Raw genomic sequence first — 24,444 nt, 5'->3', positions numbered from 1 at the left:
GGTTGTACAAAAGCCGTGGGTAATTTCCATCTATCCATCTGCTTATTTCTCCAGCAACCCTCGTCATCCAGTTCTCCTTCGCTAGCCCATTGTTCCCGCTCTTTGTCAGAAGCGGTCTTTTGCATTTCTCGCACTTCCTCCTTCGCATCATGCCATCTCTCCACCTGTGACTTCACTACATACATGGCAGTAGTACCGGGCTGCATCGCAGTCTCCCGTGCTACTCGATCCGCTAACGCATTCCCTTCTCCAACCTTATCAACTACTTTCCTATGGGCACTACACTTAACAATGGCAATTTTCTTTGGGTATGTCAATGCAGTTAAAAGATTGTGGACTAACTCCCCATGCATTATCTGCACCCCATGTGACGTTAGAAACCCTCTCTCCTTCCAGAGTAGGCCGAAATCGTGCGCTACTCCGAAGGCATAGCGGCTGTCTGTGTAAACATTCACACACAATCCTGTACTAAGCTCACACGCTCGTGTTAACGCTATCAGTTCCGCTGCTTGGGCTGATTTCTGTGGTATGCGTGCTGTCTCCACTATCGTCTGTAACGTGGTAATTGCATATGCTGCTGAAGTCGTACCATCTGGTAGCTTCAGGCATGATCCATCTACCCACAACTCTCCATCTACCTCTGAAAAGGGCGTATCCTGGAGATCAATACGACCCTTTGTTTGTTCCTCAGTCACAAGAATACAATCATGCGCTTTCTGTGCCTCAGGCTGTGTCTCGGGGTATGGCAACAATGTGGCCGGGTTTAATGTCACGCACCTTTTCAACGTAATGTGAGGAGCTAAAAGCGTCAACTCATATCCCGTTAAACGGGCACTGGTCAAATGCTGCGTCTTTGTTTGATTAAGCAGGGCATCAACAGCGTGGGGAACTAACACCAACAGTTTATGGGACAATACAATTCCTTCACTCTGTCGTATTGACACAGCTGTCGCCGCAACCGAGCGAAAACACCCCGGCAATGCTCGGGCGACAGGATCAAGTACAGCCGAAAAGTATGCACAAGGGCGCTGCTTATCACCATGCATCTGTACTAAAACTGATAATGCACATCCATCTTTCTCATGCACATACAACGAAAAGGGTTTTGCATAATCAGGGGTCCCTAACACTGGTGCTGAACAAAGGGCCTGTCTCAATTGCTGAAAAGCAGCATCACACTCATCTGACCAAGGGATTGGGATAGGCGTATCTTTTGTCAAGAGGGCTAGTAATGACTTAGCCGTGTGTGAAAACCCCAATATCCACTGTCTACAAAAAGAAACAAGACCCAAAAATGCACGCACATCCTTCTGCGTGGATGGCCTTGGTGTGTCCAAGATTACTTGGATACGATCTGGTGTGAGTGCACGCCCCTCCTTAGACAAAAGGTGACCCAAATAAGTCACCTTTGGTCTACAGAATTGCAATTTCTTCCTAGAGACCTTGTGATTGTGGGATGCTAAAAAGGAAAGTAAGGCTATCGTGCTTTTCTCGCACAACTCCAGGGTGTCAGCCGCCAACAGGATGTCATCGACATATTGAATGAGGGCGACCCCCTCGAGTAAAACAAAGGAATCCAACTGTCGCTTCAAAGCCTGACTATAGATACTAGGGCTTTCTGTGTAGCCCTGGGGAATTCTACAAAAACGATAAGATCTGTTGTTTAGTGTGAACCCAAAAAGAAATCGGCTATCAGGGTGAATGGGAATAGAAAAGAAGGCATTTTTCAAATCAATCACTGAGAACATGGTCGCCGTAGGCGGGACCAAGGTAAGCAACGTCGTGATATCGGAAACCACCGGGTACTGAGGTATCACGATCTTGTTTACCTCCCTCAAATCAATTATGAACCGATAGACCTTTGCATCCGTGTCCTTTTTCAGAATAGGGAGAATCGGACTGTTACAGATATTATAGGGAACTTCTTCCACTACTCCTACTGCGATCAAATCCTGCACAATCTGTATGAGAGCTTCCTCGCCCTCCTGGGAAATACGATACTGTGGGAGGCGTGGTAGCACCGCCCCCTCCTGGACACTAATGTGGACCGGAGGAATCACCATTTGTCCGACATCTGTGTCTGAAGTCGCCCATAAAGCTTGGGGGAGGGTAGCCAACAACGCATCCTCTGAGATCGTACACATCCGCCCAGATCGGGGGTAGTTGTCATTTAAAATCACCCTCACACCCTCAGGGGAACAACGAATTGTAGCCCTAAAGTACTTTAACATATCAAGGCCCATAATGTTATCCGGTGTGTACGGAGCAAGCAGAAACGGACAAGGCGCAGAAAAACAATCAACTTTAAATGCAAGGGGCTGTGAAAGAGGGCTTCGGGAAAGTGTACCGTCAAACCCTACCGATGTAACTATTGAGCCGGATGGGGGAGCCCCCGGAACCAAGTACCTAGACAATGCACTACGTGTCGCTCCTGTATCCACTAGGAACTGATCAGTAGAACCTAAAACCTCAGCCGATACATAAGGACCCGTCTGATCGACCGGCACCTCAACTGATTCGGACCCCCATCCTACGCATTCCTATGCATGCTGAGAATCATGATATCCTGAGCGATCGATGTCCGATACATGATACTGATGCTGGCGATCGAAAACATTTGAGCTATCTCGGTGCTGCCCAGCAGTGTCGAAACGGACATTATCGTTAGAATTCCCTCTAAAGTTCGAGAAGCCCCCTCTACCTCTTTGGCCACCCGGAGTGTGCCCCTGCCGCGAAGCACGCAATGCTGGGCACTCCCTGGCCCAATGGCCCAACTGCTTGCAATACGCACACTGGTTCTTATTCAAATCAGATCGGCCCGAAGGGGGACCATAAGATCCGCCCCTTCCCCTGTTATTATTACCCCGGCGGGGCGGGCCATATACTTGTGCTAACATCACTTTGGTTTTGAGATCTTTCGATTTCTTCTCCTCCTGGCCCTTCGCCTCGTGCTCCTGACGCTCATAATACTGAGCGATGGTCAGAAGGGCCGTCGGTGTCGCGGAGGACCAAGAACTCTCACTCGCTTTCAACCGGGCCGCAACTGCCGGCAGCAGATTGGCCACATATTTGTCCGCGAAAAGGTGGCGGCCTGTGTCGTCGGTAAGCGACTGGCCACTAAAGTCATGGAACGTTTCTTCAAAGCGCGTGAAGAAATCTGCAACTGACTCATCAACTTTCTGCTTACATGCCGCTAACATATTCCAGTCAATCTTTTTAGGGGGGATAATCGTCTTCAACTTAGTCACAATAGCCGCAGGGAGATCTAGAATATTCTGGGGTGGTTTCTGTGCGGGCTTCCGTTCCCTATCCTCATCCTCAAGCTCAGACCACCGGGCCTTAAAAGCAACTGCATCATCCACCTTTCGGACAGACCGCCACGTGTCCGGTGGTAGAATAAGGCCAAAGAACAGATCTATATCCGCTAAGGTCATAATGCAAGAATTCAAGGCCCCCTCGACTTCTTCATAGAAGGCCGCTGGATTCTTGCGGGGGTCAGGCAATGCATTCTTTAACGCCATAACATCGGCCCTATGCCAAGGAGTATAAACCCAATTATACACAAAATATCCCCTAGCATCGGCGGAGTTAATGTCCGAGCTAGTCCCTGCTCCTTTCGGAGGGACATACAAAGGTGCCGCCTCTCGCATCGGTTTAGCATGCACTACATTATCCTTATCTGACTAGGAGGTGGATGGGTGGCCCCCTGCCGCAACTGAATCCGACCGCTTCTCCTCCTCCGCTCGTTGGCGTGCTTTCTCTCGAAGGGCCAGCACCTCGTCCCGCAAGGCGAACAGCCGCCGAGCCGCCTCAGGAGCCTTAGAGGGAGAAAAAGCACCGTTACGTATTGCTCTGGCATCCGAAGACACTTCGTCAGGCTCAAAAACATGAGAATATTTTCGGAAAGCATTAATCACTTCATCCGCGAAATGACCCAGAAAATACACTTTATCTCTCTCCTGCCATGGCCCCCAAATTTGAAATAATTCCTCCATGGATACCTTGCCTTTAAGCGCACGGAAGGAAATTTGCCGAAGCTCAGCCATTTGCTCGGCCGGCAGCATGGACCGTGTGTCTACCTTACCCGAAGCCGGGTCAGAATCTTGCGGCCGCGGAGCGGATGCGCCAACATAAGGGGGCGGAGAGCGATCTAGCAAATAAAAATCATCATCAGGATTATTAAGGACAGGATAAAGCGGCTGGCGAACAACATATTGACCCGAAACTTGCAGCCTACGCTCTTTCTCTTGTCTGTCCGTTTGCTCTTTGTCCTCCCGATGCTTCGCTTCCTGCGCTCGCATATGATCATTCTTTCGTTGCTCCTTATCAAACAGCGCTTTCTCACGTTTCTCTCGCTCACGCACTTCCTTCACCCATAATCGCACACACTCAAACATATCCTGACGAGCACGTCGCTTACACATACACTGTTCCACATACTCAATCTTACGTATATCAAACGATCCATACAAAGGCCATCGCAACTCAGGATCCTTCCTAGTATATTTCCTCCATAACGTGCTGTACATTATGGAAGAAAGACCATGCTTCACGTACATATCCCTATTAGGAGTCCCCTCTGGGGGAGCTGGAGCAGATTCCTCGAGGTTCAACCGGTTACCCAAACAGCAGCACCACTTACGGAGTGCGCTAAAAGCAGGCATGCTAGGAATAATGCAAAATATGCAGTATTATCAAGAAAAATGGCACTTAATCGTTGCGCCGTTCCAAGTTTACACAGCTCCGGAGAAATTTCTCCACATTACCTGCCTATATGTGTTGCAACGCATATATTTTCACAAAGACAAATTCAAAATATGACTAGTCACCATCAATCAAACTCAAATAGCCAGACCAGGCTTCAAAACTCGGAGCAAGTACCGTACAACGGTTCTTACCAATCAAGAGTCCAGGTTCCAACTGCCAAGCTCCACAATCGCCCAAACGGCTCTCACGGCAGGACCGACAGAAGAGGTCTCAGTCGATGACCGGCGCCACCCAGATGGTCAGCTCGGAAGGGAAGGAAGAAAAACCTCGGGATGCCAGGGCTAAGACGCCGCTGGCAGTGATCACGTCCCCGGCCAAACTCCTCACCTTCGTCGCGACCAGTCCTTCGAGCATCCGAGTCGCCGATGAGCCCCACGTGACGGGCGCCAATTGATGAATACAAGCCCCAGCTAGGCCCGCAAGAGACAAGGGTTCGCTCTTCTGTAACGATATCTATAAGGAAGTTGGCACGGAAACTGCAAAGTACAAAAACAACGTTTATTAACCCTTAAGGGTGGTCCTACAATCCACACAACACTCTTCAGTATTGCAAGGAGTAGCACACAGAACTTGCGTACATTGTCCCCTTTTATACACAACAGAGGGGCTCATGAGTGGGTGGATACCACATGAAGTCGAAGAACATTACCATTTAGGGTCATTCTCGATACCAAATCAATACATGGGCGGAGCTAACACATTCCTTGGGCCCGCGAAAACACATGGTCAAGCAAAGCTAATTATAACAGATGTGGTCAAGTCTGGGCATGCGCCAGATGGACGAGAGGGCTATTTATAAACTGTTGCTAGGCAGATTACAAGAGCAACTAACACAGAGGTCGGACTCTCCTCGTGGTGAGCACGTGGCAGCATGTCAATACAAAATGGAGTCCGGACTTCGGCCAACATAATGAGGAAAACACGATAAAAGGGAAACACTAATGTTTTCAGTGAATGCTTAATCACATTCTGCCTTAATTTACAACAAGGGGATTAGACACTTTAAACGCCTTCAACCAGATGAATGAATTAACAATAAACCCAGACAAGACCAAAGTATTGATCTTTGGGCGTTGCATAAAAAAAACATTCCTCAAATGGCATGTGGGTAAAGAGATAATGGTTGTTTCGAAGTCTTACAACTATCTCGGGTCCTGACTGAGTGACTCGGGTAAAGCAACTTTGCCTTTACACAAAATGAAATCTAAAGTAGAGTCTACAATCTACGCCTTGTGCAAATTACATGAGAAAATGCGAAGTCCAACGACCATCCCAATCAGAAAGGTGTTACAATCTAAAATAAGGGCAATTGCGGGGTACGCACAGCAGGCATTCCCAGGCAAAATTAACACAATGTTGGAAAAAGCGCAATGCCAGGCATACAAATGCATAGTCAAACTACCAAAATACACCCGCAATAGCTGGATTCGCCTGGAGTTCGGCCTGGTGCAACAGAGCAAAGAATGCTTGGGTGTGCATGCAAAATATTATTATCAAGTACTCAAAACTCCGGATGGAAGCATGAAGAGCATGCTAAAATCCATCAATGGAGGGCTATCTAACCCATGGCAGGTCAATATGCAGAAAGCAATAGAAATATTAGATTTGCCAACACAGAATTGGGGTCAAGAGGACATAAACTACCCGGCTATCAAAAATGCAATCAATAAACAATGCTATCAATTGTCACTAAAAATTGATTTAGCATATTTTGGGACTGGGGGTGGTCAATCTGGACTGATTGCAACATACATAGAGCATAAATCCCAGCCTTACCTCCACCAAGCGTTGGGAAGAAAGGCCCTAAAAAACATTCAGTGGGCCAGACTAGTGCCCCTCCCAATTAAAGAACTGAGGGGCATATGTATCAAATACCGTTATTGCGATTCTCAAACAGCGATTTTTAGGGAATCGCTATTTGAGAATTGCAAAACGGGATGTAATAAAAAAATCGCAAATATTTTGCGATTCCTTGGCATTCCTTAATTGTGATTAGCAAATTGAGAATCGCCATTAAGGAATACCTTCCCATTCATTCCTATGGGCTAGGAGGCCCATAGGAATGAATGGGAAGACATTCTCAATATGCGATTCGCAATTAGAGAATCGCAAAATGAGAATGCAATTTCAAAAGGACACCCTGTTGCACCCCTGAAATATGTATCTGTGCACATGTGGCGCACATACATACCCCAAGGGCATGTATGTGTGCCACATGGCACTTTGAAAAATGCAAAAAAGTGAATTTTTCAAAGAAATCGCAAATTACCACCAACTTGAAGTTGGTGGTAATTTGCGATTCCTTAAGGCCAAATCGCACTTTTTCTGTACTTCATACATTGCATTTAAGGAATCGCAATTTGTGATTCCTTAAATGCAATCGCAAAATAGAGAATCGCAATTTTTGCTATTCTCTAATTTGCGATGCCCTTTTGGGATGATACATCCCAAAAGGCCTTTTCCCGTTCACAAACGGGCCGATTCTGAGAATCGGCTCGTTTGCGAACAGGAAAACGGCTTGATACATATGCCCCCAAATCCTGGGTGAAAAAACCTTGATCACAAAATCAGCTGTAGAATCTGCGGGCCCGATTCACAGAACTAACTTAAGACAAAATCCGAAACTTACTACCATTTTGGTATTCACAGAAGGCACTTACTCATTTCGGTATTCACAGAAGTTAGGAGTCCTAACTTTAGGACTCCTAAATGCCTTCTGTGAATACCGAAAGTCTTAAAATTAGGATTTTTCTCAATTTAGTAGTCCTAAATCTAAATTTAGGACTACTAAATTGAGAAAAATCCTAATTTTAAGACTTTCGGTATTCACAGAAGGCATTTAGGAGTCCTAAAGTTAGGAGTCCTAACTATACTACTACTAAACTGCGAAAAATCCTAATTTTAAGACTTTCGGTATTCACAGAAGGCATTTAGGAGTCCTAAAGTTAGGACTCCTAACTTCTGTGAATACCGAAATGAGTAAGTGACTTCTGTGAATACCAAAATGAGTAAGTGCCTTCTGTGAATACCAAAATGGTAGTAAGTTTAGGATTTTGTCTTAAGTTAGTTCTGTGAATCGGGCCCTGCAATTTTAACACAGAATCATTACTACATTTGATGTGCTGCTGTCCCGGCCTGTTACAGTCTTGTCAGAAGCTATGGAAGCCAATATGGCTACGCAAAGGTGTTCGGGCACTGAAAGAAGCAGTCGCGGGTCTATTTTCTTGCATTCTACCGACCGATTTTGCTAGAATCGGGAGATATATGGAGGATGTGCGTTCCAGACTTGTTAAAGAATAAGATCTCGACAACCGCGAGAAAATAGACTTGCTGTGGATAGATTAAGGTATACTTTAAAAATGATATAATAACTTCCGTCATAATGCTTCATACACAATTATTTGCTTTTTAGCTTTTAACTTTAAACTTTAATCGTATTTTCCCTGAAAGGAAATTGTTCAAAATCTTAAATGAATTCTTTTTAACGTTCTGATTTTAAATTCTTTTGTTACACTGCAAATCGTTTTAGGTAACTGTGCAATAAATATTCATTCATTCATTCGTTCATTGAACAGTTTCGGATAGCAAGAGAAGAAAGAAGAGAAAGATGGAAAAAACTGTCACCAAGGTATAAAACAGGCAAGAATGCGATAAAGGGAAGTGGCTGGCAGTGGATTAAAAGGGGATGACTGACCTAATATCGAAGCACACAATATCTAAACACAAACATATCAGAAAATAAATATCGTTAGCTAAAATATCGGTTCCCTATACTTAACTAATAAAACCACAAATATAAAGAGCACAAATCTCATTGATAAAAAAAATGATTTTACTTATATCGCAAACATATATATTGGAAATAAAAATAGTGTTGACTATAAATATACTATAATATATAGACTATAAATAAATATAATGTAGAAATTGGGCACTGGTTGCCTGGGGTCTGAGCCCTGGTCAAACAGCCATCACAATCCTTGTCATGGTGAGACATATGATCAATCTATCAATCAGGGATTTGTGAAGCGTGCTACTCACCCTATGGCTGGTATTTCCCTAGTTAGGTCTCTTCAGCCAGGTATAGCTTGGTTCCAGTGGTACAGTGACTCCGAGCCCCACGTCTGGGCATACTGGAACCAAACTGTACCCGGCTGAAGAGCCCTAACTCGGGCAAAACAAGCCCTAGGTTGCTTGTGTTCTGGTTCAGTGCGGGCCTGGCCTGGCAGTTTGCACTAAACTGTTACCATGAGGAGCCAGGTGAAGGCTGATCTGCATATGGCAGGGTCCAAACTGAGGTGGCATGGTGGGGAAAAAACTATAGATTAAGTTGCAGCCCAAGTGAGTGCCAGTGGCTGAGATTAATTCAAGCATTCCATATATCGCCTTGCTGTTTTGTAAATCACAGTATGTCAAGCAGAGCTGCAAAAGAGTTCGCTTCACAACCTTGGCTGGGTAAAAAGACTATATATATATATATATATATATATATATATATATATATATATATATATATATATATATATATATTCACTTAAACCATAGGTTTCACACATTTTATAGTTAGCTGGACATTTCACTCGTAAAAAAACAATGAAATTCCCCCGTTATAGTTAGTTCAGATAACTATAAATCGCACGCCCGCAATCCACTGCTCATGACGTCACATATTACATCACTCATGACATGGTCAGTGGCATCACTCATGACATCACTGATGACATCATCCTTGTGATAGAGTGGCGGTCGCGCGAGTTATATTTATCTGAACTAACTATAACGGGGGAATTTCATTGGTTTTTTACGAGTGAAATGTCCAGCTAACTATAACATGTGTGAAACCTATGGTTTTTTAAGTGAATTTGCAAGGTTTTTTAAATGCTAATTCCTAACTATAACGTGTGTGAAACCTATGGTTTTTTAAGTGAATTTGTACGGTTTTTTAAATGCTAAGTTATGTATTTATTCTTTTTTTTTTTTCAAGGTTTTTCACCGTGCGCGCACCGTGCGCACACCCCGTAATTTTTTTCAAAAATAATAAAATGTTTTTTCCACCCTTGGGGGTCCTTCTGTGACCCCCTGCCAAAGGCTAGGGGGTCAGGAACTCTCTTCCCTGCCTCCTTTTCACGTTTTCCACCTTTTTTCCACCTTTCCTTTTCAGTGCGACAGACAAAATGTCGGCCGACACTTCCTGATTTCGACCGATTCGAATGTTTACTGACATCTATCAACCAATCAGAATTTCGCTCGCGCACGGTGCACGCGTATAGATATTTATATGCTTTTAAATGCTATTTTCTCAGGAAATACTGAACAGATTGACACCAGACCTGCAAAAGGCACTCCCCTGACCTGAGGACTACCTCTCTGCCAAATTTCAAGTAATTCTGTTCAGCCGTTCGGGCTGTACCTTCGACTAAAGGTCCTATGGAAAAATGCATGGGGAAAAACGTGTTTTGGGACCCCCCTTTTTTCTCGGCCCCCCCTTGACGAATCACCCCGAGACTTTCAGGGTAGGAGCTGAGCGGAGCGCCCCATTAGTTTTGAAAATTGCGCGAGGATTCGTCAACCGGCGCCAAAGTTATTCAAAATAGAATTTTCAGATTTCCTATGGAAACACGATCCTAACTATAACTATCTACTGGCGACCGCCAGTAGATAATATATATATATATATATATATATTCAAAAACAAGAAGGTTGCCCAATGAAGCCATCGCACACGAAGGGGGTGAGCACACACGTGCCTCAGGCGGTTGCAAATACAGCTTGCTGGTCATGCTTCTTGATGGCAAGCCAAACGCGTTTCGAGTAACTCTGTACCCTTGTTCACTGGCAGGTAAGCATCACGATTGTGTAAGGATGTAGCAAAACTTTGAAGGGACATCTTTATTAAAATAAACAAGCTCCGCCCATGTGGGCGTCAGCGGTTGCAGTGGCTTTCTGGTTGAAGTAGTCCATAGAAATAAGCCATACTTGTAGTCCCATTCAGTCCCAAGTGGGTTTTTGCACATCCCAATAATGTTCAACCACAAAAGTAAAGTTCAATTAATAATTTCTAAAATAGAGACAAGCGCTGGACAAGCTTGCTGCAGTACATCCCAATATGTACCTGAGGCTCAGGTCCCCCTTCATTCCAGCTTCAAGCTCGCGTTTGCAGAGCTCGAGGAGCCGCTTTCTCAAGTGGCGGGACGGCTTCGCGGCCGGACCAGCCGCATTTATTCAAAAACAAGAAGGTTGCCCAATGAAGCCATCGCACACGAAGGGGGTGAGCACACACGTGCCTCAGGCGGTTGCAAATACAGCTTGCTGGTCGTGCTTCTTGATGGCAAGCCAAACGCGTTTCGAGTAACTCTGTACCCTTGTTCACTGGCAGGTAAGCATCACGATTGCGTAAGGGTGTAGCAACACTTTGAAGGGACATCTTCATTAAAATAAACAAGCTCCGCCCATGTGGGCGTCAGCGGTTGCCGTGGCTTTCTGGTTGAAGTAGTCCATAGAAATAAGCCATACTTGTAGGTCTCATTCAGTCCCAAGTGGGTTTGTGCACATCCCAATAATGTTCAACCACAAAAGTAAAGTTCAATTAATAATTTCTAAAATAGAGACAAGCTCTGGACAAGCTTGCTGCAGTACATCCCAATATGTACCTGAGGCTCAGGTCCCCCTTCATTCCAGCTTCAAGCTCGCGTTTGCAGGGCGGGACTCCGTATTTAATAAAAATTCAGCTGTTCTTACATTGACTTTGTCCTGCTTCACGCCGCCAGTGATCAAGAGCTCATGGGAGCTCGAAAAGCGTATGGCCACAAGGAAAACAAGTAGCCTGCTACCATGCTGCCGCTTGCGAGGTGTTGTGCGGATCCTTCTGTGTGTGGCGTTCTTACTGAGGACAACTCTGTGTTTTGCATTTATGCGGTTGGTCCAGCCGCAAGAACGCCCTGGCTGCGAACAGCGGTTCCTGTGTGATCGTAACCACGATTACACGTCGGACAGAGGGTGCCTCATCCGCTTGGAAACTTGACAGCTGGAAGGCAGTGCTGGCGTTGCTTTCCTACCCACCCGGGATTAACATTTTACGTGAAGTGGGAACAGCATCCACTTGGTTAAAGAACTATGGAGTCTGTTTTGGCAGTATAGTGAACTACTTGTACCAGCATGCCATTGCGCCCACATGGGCGGGACTCCGTATTTAATAAAATTCAGTTGTTCTTACATTGCCCTTGTCCTGCTTCACGCCACCAGTGATCAAAAGCTCACGGGAGCTCGAAACGCGTATGGCCACAAGGAAAACAAGTAGCCTGCTACCATGCTGCCGCTTGCGAGGTGTTGTGCGGATCCTTCTGTGTGTGGCGTTCTTACTGAGGACAACTCTGTGTTTTGCATATATATAAACAGCTCCTACTGGAACGCCGGGACCCTCGAAGGGTGGCGTACCGGAACTCTTATTCCAAACCAAAATTATATCACGTACGCTCTCAGGAAGAATAGGCAAGCAAAGATCTAGATATCCAGTTTATTCCACACAACGCGTTTCGGCGAAAGCCTTGGTCACGTGTGAAAGTAAACATCAAGGAAAGTGACAAAGCTGTTCCTAAAGTGAATGGGACGGACCATGTAATGATCAAAGGAGTTTTGTGTTTGGATATTGGAACCCTCACACAACCATCAGGATGTCGTGAATCACGTACCCTTCAGGATGTGATGCATCATCATCGGGCTGCTCCTGCGTCGAGTCGGCTGGTGCAATACCCGATGGGCTCTTGTTTAGGGAGCACTCTTATGGAGATCTTTTTATCCACTACAGCCGTTAGGTGAAGTGGGAGTATGGGGCTCTTTAATGATGTAGATGAAAAAATGGTAGTTGCTAATTAAAATAGGGGGGGAGTGCTATCTCAATCAATTTATTATGAAGCCTCCTCACCTAATTAAAAATTGTGAGGTGGAGTGTTAGTAACTTAGGTTAATGTTCTAGGTTATATACACTGCCTCATCGGGGTCAACATGTTTCTCGCTTTAATTGAGGAATACTCGAGCGATTCTTCAGGACCTAAAATATATTCTATCTACATATACATCCAGACTGTATTTTTTAGTTAACAGTATGTATTCTCATATATAGCTGGTGTTTTACCTGCGACTCGGTCTACCTGTGAAGGAGAAGGAAGACCATGATAGTTATAGAATACTTAAATACAATCACTGTATCTTTACATGGTGCGTTTAGTGGACTATTTGGTGCAGCTGCAGTGATGGTGCACTCTATACATTTTGTGATGGAGGAAATTTAAAAACATAAGCCACGTGAAGTGATCACTCAGAAAGGTGTTTAAAAAACTGAAAACGGAGAACAAAAGATGTTTGTGGACTTACCCTATAGACTCCATAGGATAGTACACTGCAGTTCCTGGTAGGCTACGCAAGGAGTTCCTCGCGTTCTGTAATTGCATATTACTATATACTAACATACCCCAGAGGGCCACTCTTGATGTGGTGGAAAGCGTCCTCAATCACGAACCTTGGGAACACAACACCCCCATTAGCTTTGTTATGGACTGTGCAACTTTAGCCCTCACAGAAAATTTCTTCGAATTTAAAGAACAGATTTACCAGCAAACACAAGGTACTTGTTTGGGCAGTACATTTGCGCCTAGTCTAGCCTGTTTGTACATGTCTGATTTTGAGACTCGCCACATCTTTCATAACTCGAACCCTTTTGATGCTGACATATACCTTTGGAAGAGGTTCATAGATGATATTTTAATACTATGGAAAGGAGAAATGTCAGCGTGGATCGAGTTCTGTGGATGGATCAACACCCTTGACCCACATCTCAAATTTACCCATACGGTGTCTGAAAACAACATCCCCTTAACATCAATCTGCACGGAGGTACACTCTCAACAACGCTGTACAAAAAACCAACAGACCGCAACAGCCTGCTACTCTACTCCAGCCATCATCCGCGGAGTTTGAGAGATAACCTACCGATAGGACAATTCCTGAGGGTGAGACGTAATTGCAGTAATCTATCAGACTATAAGGTTGAAGCAGAAAACTGGCCGGACATCTTAGGTCACGTGAATACCCAGTCAAACAGATTGCCTTAGCCAATAAAAGAGCTCGCAACAACCATCGGGAGGCCCTGTTGGAACCCAAAACGCAAGCCCATACAGAGACCCTCACATGTGTTACTTCATTCACCCCTGTATCCAATCAGATTACTAAAGTAATTAACCCCTTGAGTGCCCCGCCCTTTCCCCGCCCTGTGCCGGCCCTTTCATTAGCGGGCGGGGTTCATGACGAGATAGTCTCGTCATGGGCACAGCGCAACCGCGGCCCATGACGAGACCATCTCGTCATGGGCACTCAAGAGGTTAAAAAACACTGGAACATCTTGAATACAGGCACAATGACTCTTGAAGTCCCCAGGTTCTCGTTTAAACGTACCAAAAATCTGAGGGACACTTTGATTCACACCCGCCCACGCACACAGAGGCCTGCTACCCAAAGACAATTATGGAACCTGCCACCTGTTACTGGGCACCACCCATGTGGCTCTTGCTCAGTATGCTACCTCACTGCAACACACAAGACCGTCCAATTTAGCGACAGCTTCAAGTGGGAACTACGTCACCATACCAACTGCAATACGACCAATTGCGTGTATATGATCACATGCCCCTGCAACTTACAATACATAGGCATGACAACCCGCCCAGCCAAAACACTCATCATTGAACATCGCAGCAACTTTCGTTGCAAAGGAATTAACACCAGAATGTGCGCGCATTTTCAAGAAAAGGGACATCCTCCAGAATCCCTTAGATGGCTTATCTTGGAAACATTCCCTAGCATCACTAAAGAAGCCATATTAATCAAAGAACAGAGGTGGGTGTACAGATTGGGCACTCACATCACAGGGCTTAATGACGCCATCCCCTGGTCCTCTCTCAAACCATTCTGAGAGTATCCCCCATTGCTACAGCCAGCTTTTGAGTCACCTCCCTCCTGTATGACATCCCCATAAACGCAGCGCCAATTCTATATGTACACCTTATATACATACATATATCCTTTCTCCCTCTGACTATCCCCGTGTTTCATCTACCACTGAGGGTATGAACCGCTCCGTCAGTCATAATGACACACTTTAGCCGTTTAAGGGAGTATTTGGATTCTAAACAAGAAATTCTTTTTAGGCTGATAGATCAGACACGGTTCCTAAGCCATCTTCATATTTACGATATAAAACTTAAGCTATGTACCTTCTATTCGAAGTGCGATGCACATACACCTGTTATCTTGATAACAACTGTTACTCCGCGCGTTCATGCGCTGTTAGTTTGACCCTCACCCAAGATGGCGGCCACAATGAACCACTACCGTTTTTCACAACAAGCGAGTGGTAACAGCGCTCCCACTTCCGCCTCTAAGATGATGACATCCCATTTATACCCACGCGATACTTCTAATCCTTACCACCCAGTCCTGGTAGTGCGGGGTAGGTCTACTGGCGACACGGACTCGGCGTGTCTGTGAGTACAACAGTGTATTTTTACATTTTATCTCTTTTTACTGGCTATCTCTTAACCGAGAGTACGTTAACCCTCACAATGTCAATCTGCAGGAGGGATTCTCACAATAATAGAATAGGGGAGGCCAACCGGCAATACAGCGTCAATGCTTACTTAAACCGAAATGTCACCGTCTATAAATAGGAGATGGGTTACATCCTAACTCAGGTGGTTTATCCGGACAACGCCCCCGTTTTCTGGGGCAAGTCCCAATTGTATAGGCTTACACGGGCCAGTGTTTTAGTTTTACTCTCCCCTTTAATCAAACGAACATCTGCAGGTGTAAAAGAGACAAGGGAATCACTAGAACGCGGGAGGTCGATACGAACCACCTCTCCCGAGTTCTCCTCAGTATACCTATGTGCCCATTTGTCAATTTAAACCGTTGTCAGCTGAACATACAATATGTACGATGAATGAATGATACTAAGGGCTGTCTCAACCTTGAATCGTACAACTTTGCATCTAACGTTCACCTTCTCTTGAGCTTACCATAGGACAATATCACTTGTGGGTTTTCTAATAAGAGAAGGGGCTTACACAACCCCGGAGTACTGTGGTTTTTAACCATTTTCGATCCAAAAAGCTCTCTCCCTATGCAATTACAGAACGCGAGGAACTCCTTGCGTAGTCTACCAGGAACTGCAGTGTACTATCCTATGGAGTCTATAGGGTAAGTCCACAAACATCTTTTGTTCTCAGTTTTCAGTTTTTTAAACACCTTTCTGAGTGATCACTTCACGTGGCTTATGCTTTTAAATTTCCTCCATCACAAAATGTATAGAGTGCACCATAACTGCAGCTGCACCAAATAGTCCACTAAACGCACCATGTAAAGATACAGTGATTATATTTAAGTATTCTATAACTATCATGGTCTTCCTTCTCCTTCACAGGTAGACCGAGTCGCAGGTAAAACACCAGCTATATATGAGAATGCTTACTGTTAACTAAAAAATACAGTCTGGATGTATATGTAGATAGAATATATTTTAGGTCCTGAAGAATCGCTCGAGTATTCCTCAATTAAAGCGAGAAACATGTTGACCCAGATGAGGCAGTGTATATAACCTAGAACATTAACCTAAGTTACTAACACTCCACCTCACTATTTCTAATTAGGTGAGGAGGCTTCATAATAAATTGATTGAGATAGCACTCCCCCCCTATTTTAATTAGCAACTACCATTTTTTCATCTACATCATTAAAGAGCCCCATACTCCCACTTCACCTAACGGCTGTATTGGATAAAAAGATCTCCATAAGAGTGCTCCCTAAACAAGAGCCCGTCGGGTATTGCACCAGCCGACTCGACGCAGGAGCAGCCCGATGATGATGCATTACATCCTGAAGGGCACGTGATTCACGACATCCTGATGGTTGTGTGAGGGTTCCAATATCCAAACACAAAACTCCTTTGATCATTACATGGTCCGTCCCATTCACTTTAGGAACAGCTTTGTCACTTTCCTTGACGTTTACTTTGGGGCATACCTAGCTGGACCTCCCTCTCAAAAGCCCACTCCGCCCCCCCTTTTGTTTCTTTGTCACGTGTGAAAGTGCCATATATATATAAATATATATATATTCACTTAAAAAAACATAGGTTTCACACATGTTATAGTTAGCTGGACATTTCCCTCGTAAAAAACCAATGAAATTCCCCCGTTATAGTTAGTGCAGGCAACTATAACTCACGCGACCGCAATCCTCTGCTGATGACGTCAGATATTACATCACTGTATTTAGACACCTATTTACCCATGTCTTCTTCCATTAATCTTTAGCTATACATATATTACAAATATTTATTTTTCAGAAAGACACATATTTAATCAGTGTTGTAATATCTGACGTCATCAGCAGAGGATTGCGGTCGCATGATTTATAGTTGCCTGCACTAACTATAACGGGGGAATTTCATTGGTTTTTTACGAGGGAAATGTCCAGCTAACTATAACATGTGTGAAACATATGGTTGTTTAAGTGAATTTGCAAGGTTTTTTAAATGCTAATTCCTAACTATAACGTGTGTGAAACCTATGGTTTTTTAAGTGAATTTGTACGTTTTTTTAATGCTAAGGTATGTATTTATTAATATTTTTTTTTTTTCAGGTTCTTCACCGTGCGCGTCCTTCAGTGACCCCCTGACAAAGGCTAGGGGGTCAGGAACTGTCCACCCTGCCCCCTTTTCACATTCTCCACCTTTGTTTTTCACTGCCTCAGACTGCGAGAGACAAAATGGCGGCTGACACTTCCTGATTTCGACCGACTGGAATGTTTACTGTCATGTAACCACCAATCAGAATTACGCTCGCGCACGTCAGCGTGTGCGTACGGTATGCTTACCGTACGCGCACGGTGCGCGCCTATAGATATATATGTACTTTTAACTGAAATCTTCTCAGGAACTACTGAACAGATTGACTCCAGATATTCAAAAGGCACATCCCAGACCTGAGGACTTTCTCTTTGCCAAATTTCAAATAATTCTGTTCAGCCGTTCGGGCTGTACCTTGGACTAAAGGTCCCTATGGAAAAATGCATTGGGAAAACGTGTTTTGGGACCTCCCTTTTTTCTCAGCCCCCGCTTGACTTGTGGTAAATAAAATCTTCTTTACCGGACTGAATTTCATACGGAATCTTAAAATAAAGTAAAATAGCTCAAAATAACAAGAGGCAGAATCCGTGGTATAAGAGGTTTTCTAAATGGGCTTTATTCCATAAAAAATGGCCGACTCGAGTCGCGGCCTTCAGGTTCCGTCACCACGAGGGTTCAGGAAGTGAAGTACAATACTTTATTGACAGACATGCATTTTTATAATAAGTACATTACAATGAAACGAATGTAGAAGGCGTAACATTTGATAAGAAAAGTGACATAACAGGTATGTAATCGAAACTAGGCGTAATAAGGAATAAAAGAAACATGATTGGTTAGGATTATCAGACATAGGTGGATCTATAAGATAATACTTGGCATAGATGCGCGCGCAGCAGCATGACGTGTGAGTGACGTGCAACTAGGGGGTGAAGGGGACTTGACATTTAGCTCTACATGTGGAGACGAGAAGTCTGGGGGGTCAAGTCAACCTAATCCCAAATCATATCTAACATCCTATGTTTAGAGAACTATGTTATCCACAAGGAAGGACTCTCGGACAGAATCTATTCTATACTAACTGTGTGTGCGTGTACAAGCGTCTAAGTGTCTATATGAGATGCGAGGGGCAGAAAACTTTCCATGGCAGCAGGGCTATGAATCACTTGCAGGAGGACGGGAAGGCTGAGTCCTTTGCTTGTGAGCTAAAGGAAATGTTTTACCTAAATCACTAGACAGGAATGCATCGGCTGGAGAGCAAAATAGATAATTCGAAGGTGAAATACAGCTTCTTGGCAGGCAGGCGAAAACTGGCCGAGGCAGGCACCGTTAGCTGCACAGGGAGTAGGACAAAGTTCATGGATACAGATGCGAGCTCAAGCTGAAGCTGTCAGAGACAGAGAGCAGGGAAAGGCTTTGAGGACAGAATCGGGCCTACTTGCCTGAACTGTAAAAATGGAGTAACTTAGCCATATAAAGTCGGTGGCCTTTCATACTTAGGAATCGAATATCCAGCCCATTGATGGCGGATCTGACAGAGAACATGTCGACGGTAGACACACATATGTTTGCGTCTTAGAAACTGGAACTGGAGGGAACATACATGTACTTGTAACATGCATATAGAACCGTTGGGGTCCAAGATAGGGGACATAACTGATCAGGAAAATCCACATTTCCACATTCCCTCCTTGTCCCCTACTTGCCCTTCAAGAGATATCAATCTTCATCATTCCATCGATTTGCTCATGGAGCATCATTTCTTCTTCCTTCTTCTTCCGGTATTTTGAACGAGAACTGTGATATGGAATGCATGATGTGGCACACAGACCACAAATCGCTGGTCCACATTGCAGGCATAAACAACAACTGAAGAGCATAAGAAGGCCAATACCTAGGAAGGATAGAACTCTCCATCCCCAGGCTGATATCACACTCCAAAACCACCCGGACCACGTCCAAGTGCCTGGATTTTCGTGTATCTGGCTTACAATCTTATGAAGGCGTGTTATAGTTTTATATACAGATGGCGAATTTTCTGGTATGAATATGCAGCAGCTGGATCCGATGACCCTGCAAGCTCCGCCCCTATCGGCCAGGATGACGTCAAGGACAAGACGATTCTGGAGAACAACAATTCTCATCACTGATTGTTCCTCTGTCAGATTGCCTAGGGCGGCTATAGTCTCGTTTACTACAGCTTCAAGAGTCTTGGTTAGTCTGCGTATCAGCTTACTATTTGATATTGTACCTATATAGGGAAAGATACCTTTATTGAAATCCACATACTTGTCCCATGCCGTCTCAGTATAATCGACAACTGGGAGATCTCTACGCTCTCTATTGTGTACTAAATGAACATTTCGATAATAATCAGGGGGAGCTAGGAAAACAGGTGGCAGAAGGAATGCTATGTAACAGGTACCATCCCAATCTAGAGGCAGACGCATATATGCAGTCTGACCACATATAAAGTAAGAATGGCGAGAAGCTCTAAATGAAGATTTACCTTGATCACTATATTCTACTGTAGTAACGCATTGGCTATGGCCCATATGTATGGAACCAACTTTTCTCACACATAATTCACCCTTAACTGGAAATACTGACATAGTGGGCAGAATTAGTTCAACTTCGGATTTGACATTCAAAATCATAAGATTAGGCGTAAAATTACCTAATTTATACACTTCATTTTCTAAATCAGTTCCTGTTCTACTGGGGTGACCCTCCTTATTGGGGTGACAGACTTTGAATAAAACTAGATTCAGATTTCCCCATATCCAATGTTGTTGATAAACTGCTGTGTCTGGGTCTATGGAATTTAATAAACTAAACCATGCTCCACAGGAGCCATTGTGTGTGAACGGATGTGGAAAGAAAGGCAGAACTCCTTTGTTATTCTGATAGGGAGGGAGTCGGCCGCACACCCAACAATTGGTGGCATTACTAGTCTGATGGGAATGATGTAACATACTAATGAATGTGTTATTGCGCAGCGCAAGTCTATAGGACAACTCATGTGGGGGTAGGTCACTAAAAGAATGTTCATCAGTTATATTGAAAGCACGTTTAGAAACAGGATAATACATATGCAACAATATACTTGCAGTAACTATTAAAAAACTCAAGGAAAACAAAATTAATAAAGTCACAATACAGTGGCTACGCAGTAATTTACAATAAGCATGTCGTTTCATTATGATTCTGGACTCTACATCATTCAGACCTAAGGGATACATGTCGGGACAGATTCAACCGCTTCACCTTGGAGAGGACTTAAACAATCAAATCGTCCGACAGTTTGGATCTGGACCTGAGTTTCTGCTTATAGAGTTCGGTGCTACTGGCCTCAGCCAAGGGTAGCTTTGAGTCAATGGGGGAAGACACACGGGGAGCACTGTTTGTGTCAGGAGGAAGTCCATGAAATTTCTTTATATGGCTGGAATGCACCCAGCCTTTTCTTCCTTCGATCTTCACAGCTGTTCTGGTCGTCAGCAGGACCAACTTAGGAAGCCTCCACCTTGGCTCCAGTTGGGTTTTCCGATCGAAATTCCTGACGAGAACATAATCGCCGGGAATTACATCATGAGGTTTCACCTCGGTGTTGTCGGGAAAAGCTGCGACTACCTGTGAACGACAAGATTGTAGTGCAGACATCAAGGAAGCCAGGTAATCTGTCAGCATATTACAGTCAACATCAGTTATTTTACGGGGTATAGGCGTCCCCCACATATTCGGTGGTCTACCAAAGATCACCTCATAAGGGGATAGCCCTGTTTGAGAGTGTGCTACCATTCTCATGTAAAATAGCGCAACTGGCAAAGCTACTATCCAGTCCACACCTTTTTCCTGACATATTTTAGACAGTCTGATTTTTAAAAGTTGATTATGTCGTTCCACGAGACCTGCTGCCTCGGGGTGTCGGACACAGTGGAATTTCCACTGATATCCCAACAAAAGTGAGACATGTTTCATTAATTCGGATGAGAAAGGCTGGCCGTTATCTGAATATACAACACGTGGTAAACCGTACCGTGGGAAAAATTCTCGAACTAGCTGCTTGGCAGTAGTCGGGGCAGTTTAATCTGATACGGGATACGCCTCTGTCCAGCGGGAGAGAGCGCAGACAACTACGAGAACATATTTGAATCCTCGACAACGTTCCATCTGAATATAATCCATCTGGAGGACTTCAAAAGGATGGTCAGGAGGCTGAAATCCACCCTGCTCTACGGGAACACCCTTTCCTGGATTAAACTGGCAACATATCATACAGGTACGAACTTTTTGTTTAGCTGCTGCTCGTAAATGTTTGTTGAACCAAATGTGCTGAATGCTGTCTAGCATAGCCTTCTCTCCTAAATGTGCTGGACTGTGAACTGTAGCTATAATGGCTTGAACCATGGAATCAGGGAGAAACCATACAGATTTCTCCTTCGTCATCCATCCTTGATCTGTCTGGATCCCTCCTAGTTCAGTCCACTTCTTTATTTCTTCTGCTGTGGCATGTGTCTGTATGTCAATTACGTCAAGTGCGGGATCCTTAATTGTCATACACTGTGTTGGTGTCTGAACTATTGGCTTTGTCATGTCTAATGTGCGATTCTGAGCAGTCTGTTTAGCTGTTCTGTCAGCTAAATCATTGCCTTGAGAAATGATATCAGTAACCTTCGTGTGTGCTTTACATTTCATAATCGATATAGCAGTGGGTAGATGTATTGCGTCTAACAAAGCATGAATGAGGGGTCCGTGCTGAATGTGGGCACCATGGGAGGTTAAATAACCTCTCTCTCGCCACAGCACGCCGAAGTCGTGTACAACTCCGAATGCATAACGTGAGTCAGTGTATACATTAACTTTCTTATTTGTGGCTTGAATACAGGCTTGTGTTAGAGCAATAAGTTCTGCTGCTTGGGCTGACAAAGTATCTATACAATTTGTCTCAATAACTTTAGTGTCTGTTGTGACTGCATACGCGGCCACTAAATCTCCTGTACTTGTTCTCATGCACGATTCGTCTACATACAACGTCAGGTCTGGATCTAACAATGGAACGTCTGTCAAGTCTTGTCTAGGTTTCGTCTTTATTTCAATGATTTCAACACAATCATGAGCTAGTGGGTCTGTTCCAATTACAGGTAATAGTGTAGCAGGATTCAATGTATTACACCGTCGGATCTCTATGTGTGGTTGAAACAATGTCAGTTCATAACCGGTAAGTCTTGCTATGGTCAAGTGTTGTGTTTGTGTTCGGTTCACAAGAACCTCTACTGCATGTGGTACTTGTACTGTCAATGGATGTCCTAACACTATGGCATCGCTTTGTCTGATTGCTAAAGCTGTCGCTGCCACTGATTTCAGGCATGCAGGCAAAGCCTGAGCTACGGGATCTAATGTACTGGAAAAATAAGCACATGGCTTGCGTGATCCTGCTTGATCCTGAGTGAGTACTGACAAGGCAGTACCTTCGCGTTCTGTAACAAAGAGTGTAAAATGTTTGCTATAACATGGTGTTGCTAAAACCGGTGCTTGACATAAAGCTTTCTTTAAGCTTTCAAAAGCTTGTGTATGTTCCTGAGTCCAAGGGAGAACAGTCGATGTGGCTGCCTCCTGTGTGGTTAACTGAATGAGTGGTTTTGCTAGAAATGCGTACTGAGGGATCCACTGCCTACAATATGAAGTGAGGCCTATGAAAGCCCGCACCTCCTTTTGTGTCTGGGGTATTGACATGTTAGCAATTAACTGGATGCGATCTGGTGTAAGCTGCCTTCCCTCCTTGGACAGCGAGTGACCAAGATAAATAACTCGCTGGACACAGAATTGCAGCTTAGAAGGAGACACCTTGTGCCCCTTGTCGGCTAGAAAATGTAAAACTGTCAGAGAAGCTTTTTCACATTCTGGCTCGCTTCTCGTGGTGATCAGCAGATCATCGACATATTGAAGCAGTGCAGTATTGACTGGCATGTGGATACTGTCAAGTTCTCGTTTCAGTGCTTGGCTGTAGATGCTGGGGCTTTCTGTGAATCCTTGGGGAGCGCGTGAGAATTTAAAACTGCGCCCATTTAAACTGAATCCGAACAAGTATTGGCTTTCCGGATCTATTGGGACGCTGAAAAAGGCATTCTTGAGATCGATTACAGTAAAGAATGTTGCTTCGGAATCAATTGCTGTCAACAATGATGATATATCAGGGACCACAGGGAATTGTGGTACAATACACTTGTTTAGTTCACGCAAATCAATAACCAATCGGTACACTGGTGGGGCAGTAGGATCAGTTCGTTTAAGAATCGGAATTATCGGTGAATTACATACATTGGAGTCTGTTTCTACAACTACTCCCTGGGCAATCAGCTCATCAATGATTTTCAGCAAAGCCACTACAGCATCATGCGGTAACTTGTATTGTCGCATTCGTGGTAGTACCACTCCTGCTTTCAGTGTGACTCGATAGGGTGTAATGTTCATGCAGCCAACATCCGTAGGGCCTTGTGCCCATAGATGCACTGGTAAAGTCTGTAGTCGGGGATCCATGTCTCTAGACACATAGTGACCTTTAAAATCACGCAAAAACAACCTTACTCCTTCCGGAGAACAACATATTATGGCTCCTAGTGCTTTCAGAGTTTTAATTCCTAACAGATTTTCTGGGCATGATTTAGTAAGCAATAAATCTGTAGTTCGTGTCAAAGGTCCTATCGTAAGTGGTAGAGGCTGTGATACTTCATTAACAATAGGTTTTCCTGAAAAACCAAGGGAAACATTTTGAGAGCCTGAGAGGGGTGCCCCTGGAACTTCACTACGTTTTATAGTTGTTCGACTTGCCCCTGTATCGAGTAAGAATTTTCTATCTTGACCTAATAATTCACTATGTACATAAGGTCCTTCTTGATCTACAGGAATCTCGATAAGCGGTAAGTCAACTTCCCTCTCTAGGCTGGTTCATGCGTAACGCTGATACTCAGGATATTCATACTGTGCAGTCTGATACATTTGTC

The sequence above is a fragment of the Triturus cristatus genome, chromosome 5_1, assembly GCF_964204655.1.
Source record: "Triturus cristatus chromosome 5_1, aTriCri1.1, whole genome shotgun sequence".
Taxonomy (NCBI): domain Eukaryota; kingdom Metazoa; phylum Chordata; class Amphibia; order Caudata; family Salamandridae; genus Triturus; species Triturus cristatus.
Note: the sequence above shows the minus strand (reverse complement) of the source record.